This window comes from Canis aureus, chromosome 4 (genome assembly GCF_053574225.1).
Source record: "Canis aureus isolate CA01 chromosome 4, VMU_Caureus_v.1.0, whole genome shotgun sequence".
Taxonomy (NCBI): domain Eukaryota; kingdom Metazoa; phylum Chordata; class Mammalia; order Carnivora; family Canidae; genus Canis; species Canis aureus.
The window spans coordinates 13,715,973-13,723,871 of NC_135614.1; positions in this window are offsets into that span (position 1 = coordinate 13,715,973).

Genomic DNA, 7,899 nt, shown 5'->3' on the forward strand with positions numbered 1-7,899 from the left:
TTCACAGATGAAGACCCTCCTACTTAGTTTCTATTTCTTATGTGGTTCACAGAATCTCAGAAAATCCAAAGGACTTCAGCAGTCTCCTCGCATGGCCCTTATATGTAACAGATGGGGAGGGAGAGGCCCAGAGATCACAGTGTTTAGGTCTAATTCTGTTGAGGCCTCCTTGAGGCAGTAGAGGGACAGGATGTCCTTAAGGAGCTCAGCCAGTGGGTGACATGAGTACATAAACACACTACTCATTTCCCGGGCCTACCATGCACTGCCTCAGCTCTGAGCTCATAAATGCTGTTCCTTCTAAAGTCCCTTTCCTTTCCCTAATTCCTCTCTGTGAATTCCCCTTCACCCCTCAGTTCCTAGTTGCAGCATTACCTCCAGGAAGACCTTCCACACACGCCATCCTCCACAACACACATATGTCCCCAGAGAGTGCCCTGTGCCCCCCTTCCAGGGCTGAGCATACTGTTCTGTGCCAGGGTCGTTTGCCTCTTTCCTCAAGTAATCAAAAGACCCTGAGGACCACTCCTAGATCTAGTCTCTGTTGTCTTGTTCCTAACAGAAAGCAGCCCCCCTGACATTTGGAGATGTGCCACTCAGAAGGGAAAGACTTGGCCAATGGGGGGGGGGGGGTTGTGTGTCAGGGCCAAGTCCCAAAGGAGAAGTGGGAACTTGCCAACGAGTCAACGGGGACCCAGGGTGCTTGAGGCAGAGCTCTGGAGAGGAGCAGAAGCTTGGGAACAACTGGGAGTGGGTATGGGAAGGGGGCGATGGCTGGCAGCTTGCTTCTTTGAAGGACATGGGACAAGGCGGAGGCGGCCAGACCTGAAAGTGACACTTGAGGGCTCAGGAGCTGGGCACATGAGGTGAAGGGGTGTGGGAGGAGGGGTTGGGGGATCAGGACGGGAGGCCAGAAAAGCAGCTGGGAAACCATTTCTTACAACAGCCCCGTGGACACTCAAGACAGATCTGACCTGGGGCGGGAGTGGAAAGGAGAAGCATGCTCGAGTCACATGCAGCAGGTATACGGTTGGCTAGATGTAGGGCCTGGCTAGAATTGGGTGGGGAGAGACTGCAGGAAGTCCAGGACACCAGATTCCTGGTTTAGGCGGCTGGGTGAGTAAGATATAAAAATTCAAGGAGTTGATGAGTCTTTCCTATGTATCAGACCCAGAGCTAGATTTTGATGCCAAAGATGCTGAGGAATTGGTCCTGGGACACAAGGAGCCAGCCAGTGGCCAAAGGAGACTTGAAGTTCTTTCAGGTTATGTACTTTCCAACACTAGCCTATGCAATCTGAGACATGGGTCCTTCCCAGGGATACAATTTCTGACCCACACACATCACAGCTCTTAATCCTGCAGGACCAACGAGGAAGGTTCAGACACGGAGGGAGTAGGGAGGGGGCACTGCAGAGCTGCCAGGGGGGGTCCACACCAAGACAGGGAGAGAGGCTTACCTCCAGCCACCTCCCACCAGCGAATCTCTCTTTACTCCATGCATTTTGATGCAAAGATATTACATAAACCCTGCCTCTAATTCCCATTTTTATCGTTGCAGACAGATCTCTAATGTTTCTTTTCTAAATTTTAAAAAGGGTTGTGATTTAAAACTGAAATAATGAAAATAAATCCGGGGGCATCTGAGTAGCTCAGTGGTTGGGCATCTGCCTTCCACTCAGGTGGTGATCCCAGGGTCCTGGGATTGAGTCCCCTATAGGGCTCCCTTCTTCTCCCCCTGCCAATGTCTCTCTCTGTGTATCTCTCATGCATAAATACATAGAATCTGGAAAAAAAAAAAAAGAGGATGGGTACTGGGTGTTATGCTATATGTCGGCAAATTGAACTCCAATAAAAAATACATTTAAAAAAAGAAAAAAGAAAAGAAATCCTATTGGAATTATGTATTTGAGCTGTTTTTCAAGTACTTTTCCCCAATTTCATCTCAAGAAGTTATTTGGGTTTTTGTTATTTAGGAGAGAACCTGGCTTGAGAAACATACGTTGAAGGAAGGAGTCAGTGCAGTTAGTAAGAAAACTAAGCAAATCTTGCAGCAGTACCTTTCGGGAACCAGCACGACCCTCCCCACAAGCCCCTGGCCCTGGGGGGGGCCCTCGGAGCCCCGGAAGGGGGTGCTCATCAGGCTGCAGGTTCCCAAGCCCCTGGGCCGCGCTGGTGTTTTCATGCAGCAGGACGCACAGGGGCCCGCGCTCAGGGAGGGGGCCTCTTGCAGGAAGCCTCATCTGGGTGCAGGGAACTGGCAACACGCAACTGCCCGCACGTCCTTGATAACATTTGTCAGGAAGCTCACTTCCTGCCCTTAATGAGCCCCGTGTTTCCTAAAGCACGGAGACCGGCCTGGGCACGGTGGGGGGCAGCGGGGAGGAAGTGACAGCCATCAGAAGCTTTGCCCAAAGGTGCTGCCCTTTGCAGCACCGCGTGGCCCAGTTTCCGTTTCTGGGCACGGCGGGGGAAGTTAGGTGGCGGTGCAGCAGCCAGTGCGGGGCGGAGGTCTGCTCCGGGCCTGGAACTGCTGCGCCACGCTCTGAAGGCCGCGAAGGCCTCCTAAGAATCCAGCACCTACCGGATTCCTTAAGAAAGCACAGCGCTCCGAAGAGTTCATAAATGACTCAGAAGGATCCTGAATCTTACATATTTTGCATGTAGCATTCACACAGCGCCACTGCCAACAGAAAGTAAGTGGCTTTGGAAGAGAGCAGCTGCCTTTTTTTAATTGCATGTGCAGAAAAGAAAAACTTAGGGATACGGCAAGCTAAATGGACATCTATCCTCAGCACGCAGTATCATGACAATCCTGCAGTGATGAAGCCACAGGATGGAGGAATCACAGCAACAGTTCTCATATCTTGAGGGCTTGTATTGTCCTAAGTTCCAAGTCCCTGTTCTGAGAGCTTCACCTAGAGGAACATACCTGTCCCACACAATCCATGAGGGAATATAAGAGGGATGCAGAGTGCTTATGCAATTCATCTAGGGATCCTTTTTTAAAAAAGATTCTTTAAAATTTGTTCGTCTGAGAGAGAGACCGAGAGAGCACTAGCAGGGGCAGAGGGAGAAGGAGAAGCAGGCTGCCGGCTGAGCAGGGAGCCCAACATGGGGCTCGATCCCAGGACCTCAGGATCATGAGCTGAGCCGAAGGCAGACGCCCAACCATCTGAGCCGCTCAGATGCTCCAGAATTTCATCCAATGTCTGACATCAGGCACTCAGATCCCAGTGCCCATCGATGTTCTCACCTATGTTTTCAAGATATACATGAGTAGCTAAAACAAAAACACATTCTGATGCAAAACAAAGAAAAGAAAAAAAGTGAAAAAAAGGAGCCACCTCTCATATCAACTGAATTGTTTAATCTGTCTCCCTGTTGCCAGGTTGGACAAGCCAGTAAATCCTGGAGAAGGAAAATGCTCAGAAACGGATTAACCTGGAGAGGTCGAGATGGATGAGTTGCTAGCGCCCTCTTTCAGGTAGGCTCGGCTTTCCTTCAGAAACATAAAGGGGCTGATCCAAGCTTATAGGTAATTCCATTTATCATGCAAAAGCAAACATGAGTGCAACCCAGGGTATGGGTTCATGGATATTTCAGGTCAAGCTGGCTCAGGGTTTGAAAGGTAAGTATTTTCCCTGTAACCCTTGGGGGGATTCTCAATGCATAAAAAAGGACAAAAACATGAGTTATCTGTGCTTTGTCTGAATGGTAGTAATATCTATCTAACAAGTGAACATCTTGAGGCCAATTTAAGGCGCTTGTTTTCCTAAAGCACACAGAGAATAAATAACATAAAAAAAGAACCTGGTTTTAAATGCCTTCCAAATAAAACCGCTCCTCTCTTCCTCCAAGCTGCTATAATTCCCATCTCAGTGATGCAGCTCTGGATCACTGAGCCAAACTGGTCTCTGAAGGATATTCTTTAGGACCAAGGAAACCTCGGACCTCTTCAGATGACGGGATGCACCTCGAAGACAGGGTTCCTCACATTAGAAAAGTGACTGGAAGTCTGAGTATCAGTAGAATCTAATCCAACTTCTGTGCTTCGTGGCTCAGTGGTCACTGTCCGAGACTCCAACCCAGTCAAATCAACAAATTATACCCTTGTGGAGAAGTTAGGAGAATAGAGAATATTAGAGGTTTCCTCCACCCCACATTTCTTTATATTTAGTTTTAGTAAACCATTTGATTTCACAGCCAAGACAAAATAGGTGATGATCCCTTTAGAGAAGGAGCCCAGAGAATCAGAAATGGGCTGCCCACATCCATGTGGCCATTGAAAATTCTTTCAAATTACTATTCTTAAGCACTGACCTAGGGCTAGTGAGACAAGCAAATTAGAAGCTTCTGCAAAGCTCTGAAGTTGTTAAACTGGGTATGAAGCCCACCTGAGAGCCAGGCACTCAGAGAATTCGGCAGGTCACCTTCATTTCTGCCCCTCGAGCTATCCACCCGGGGTTACACGTGCATAATCTGAAGGGCTCATCCAGTGAGTCACAGACACTCACCACAGAGAAAAGCCAGCGATTTTAAAAGCACCCGAAAGTTTAGCCTCATATTTCCACAAAGATTGAAAAGCAAAAGTGAAATAAAGCCCAGTGATTTCCTCTCTGTCGTGTTATTCTTGAACTTAGGTCGACTGCTGGGGGGTCTCTCGATACGTGACCAAGTATAGACTGGTTCTTCAGAAACCTCTTCCTGATGTATGTTGGTCAGGACTCCCAGGCCAGTTATGGTCCCAGAGCTCCCTAAGGTCATCCTAACACATGACAACACCACATCCCGACTAAAAATTTGAACACCCTTGGACAACTGCAAGCAGTGGCCTTTTCCAAGCAAAGGGATGCCCCCACCACGTGAGCCCAATTATCAGTGGAAACGTGTCCATGGGAACAAAAATGTGAATAAAGGAGAGAACATGCCAGGTGTCTAACTTTACCAGGATGTCAAGTCACTTGCTCAGAGTCCACAGTTCACAAAGCCATAAACTTGTTTTCCGGACAGAGAACTTCTTGCCATGGTTTGCGTTTTGGGGAGTGATGCATGAAACACTTTCACTTTCTTGCAAATATTAGAGTTTCCTGTGGTGGCCACTCTAGCACTGTCTCAAAACTCCCTTTTTCCTGTCCAGCCTTAAAAATCTCTGGATCTCTTCCTCTGTTTTTGAAAAATTTATTGTGAAAAATCTTACACATACCAAAGTAGAGAATACAGTCATCTGTCATGTAATTTAGACAATCAGCATGCTGCCCATCTTGTTTTATCTACACTCACATGCCCCTCCTCGTCCTCCCCCCAAAAGTTATTTTAAGGAAAACCAAAATATCCTATCATTGCATTTGTAAATATTTTATTTATGGACTTCTATAAGATGTAGATCTTTCAGAAATATCTTTATTTCTGGATAAGAAATAGGCTGAATGTATTATATACATCAATGAGAAGTAGGAAAACATAACAAAGCAAGACTGAAGAGATCTAGAAACTCCCATTAAGTCATGAGTCAGGCAAGAGTTAGTCCACCTCAAAACCACATCTTCTGTTGCTTCAAGCTCTGCCCTTTCCAGCCTCACTCTGTGACGTCTCTGGCAACCTGTCACTGCCCGGATGGCTCTGCTGAGTAAGCCTTTGGACTCAGATTTAAGGCGAAAGCTCTGCTCAGCACATAATCTGTCTAAGGCCCTGGAGAAAGGTCTCATGGTCAACCCAGAATCTTGCCCAGAGGGGTTTCTGTTTCTGTGGCCTTCCTTGGCACCTTCATTCCAGGGTCCTGACACTTCTCAGGGATCTGGGGCCCAAGTTCTCAGGGAAATAGCTACTGACTAGGACAAAAACCAAAAAAAAAAAAAAAAAAAAAAAGAAAGAAAGAAGAGAAAAGAAAAGAAAGGGAAAGGAGAGAAAGAAAGGGAAGGGAAGGGAAAGAGAAGAAAAAAGAAAAGAAAAGAAAATAGCCATGATTCCATCATTATAGCCAGAACAACAATTAACAGTTCATCTTTCATAGCAACTAACCGGGGAGAGTTAACCCATTTCCCCTTCCATCCGAACATTTGGTCCCTCAGATGCTGGGTGCAGCCTGGAGACAGACAGGCGGCCTTGCTTGGAGAGCACAGTCCCCCGACACACAGACACACAGTCAGGGACCTCACCAAAGGCAGTTCACAGCTTCCTCTTCCCTCCAGTCTGAGTCTCCACCTTTTTTGCTGCTCTCTCTCCAACAGCTCCCCAAGGACTCTGTGGCAGCGGCCAAGGTCCAGGCTCTGGAATTCCTCATCTGCGAGGCATGGCTCACAATGATGAGTTCACTTTGTCTCCACATTTCTTTTCCATCAAGAGATCCCACATTCCAGAGCCCGATGACTTGGGCCTTGCCCAAGGTCATTAAATGTGTGTCGGTTTATAGTCCAACAATAGGGAGATGCTGGGCAGCCTGTATGTTCTAGACCGGCTCCCAAGTAGGAAGAACGCGAGTTCCTGGCAGGACCCCCTTGGCCTCCCTTTTGATGCATCTACTTCTGAGGGGTAAAGTCCTGGCCCTTGTCTAGGCTGCAGATGGGGGGGGGGGGGGGTCAAGGTGGAGTTGGTAGAAAATTCATGCTGAGAACCTGCCCACCAGGCTCCTGAGGTGAGCGCACCAGGGTCTGAGCAAAGGTCGTGCACTTGGCACATGGGATCCTTGCCACGAGAGTAAGGGCAGCTGCCTCACAGTCTTGAGATTCCTGAGGGAGTCTCACCCACCTCCTGTCCTCTGCTGAGTCCAGACCCAAGCCTACTCTCAGCCTGCAGCTGGGCTCTAGGTTTGAGGTCCCTCAAATAAAAGACTTTCCCCATTGTCACCATGTCCTTTGCAACAGGACGCAGACACAGCGGAGGCCTTCTGATAGGAGAGCCTCTTGCAACCTCCCCCACTCCCACCCCACCCTGCTCCCAGCCAGAGGCACAGGGAACAGGATCAACAGGCTCCCAAGAGCTTACTGTTAAATTTTCCAGGAATTGAGTCAGCTGGCTGCTAAACACAGACACTATTAAAAATTAAATTATATAAATTTGTAATTGAAAAGATTAAAAACAGCTAATAAATACTGAAAACACTATATATCCTAATTTACCACATTTTACTATTATTATGCTTTTAAGGTCATTTACAACTAACATATCTCCATGGTGAAAATACTATGTGAATGGTGCACAACAGCATATCTCGCCACAGCTCAGTGACTTCACAGGGGGCTTGAAATCACATTGCTGGGGAGTATGTACCCCACAAAAATCGACAAGCAAAAGAAATAAGGGTTCAGTCTCAAGATAGCAGAATGTTGACCACTTACCAACACACCTCTATCTGACTCAGCTCTAGGACTCCAGACTCTGTCCTCAGCTCAGCTTGCTTGAAACCCACATTTCAAGTGTGTGCTGTGTGTTGACTTTGAAGACAGCCAGGGACAAACTAGATAGAGCCACAGCTAAGAGAACTCGGGAAGCCAATCTTGGCCAACCCTCCCTAGGAGATTTACAAGAAAGACTGATTGACCACAGTCAATCTTGGGTGTCCAGACCCCACCTTTAATAATCAGCCAGATTTGCACCAGGAACTTCCGGTGGTGGCCTCTCTCCAAAGTGGGTTTCAGTGTTCGCCTCCCACTCCCCTACTCCCTGCCCTTCTCTCTTCTGCACAGACACAGCTCTAGCCAGATCAGACTTCTTTCACTCCTCAAATACCCTATACCCTGGGTCTACAAATCCAGAAGCCCGCAGGGACCACAGCGTAATGACTTGTATGACAAGCAAGAGGACCCCAGAGCCCTCAAAGAAGGCCAGGTGTTCCCTGCTGCCTGGCACGGCCACTGCTCAGGCCGATCTGCTTGTGCAGTGGAGGGACGAGGCCCTGCTG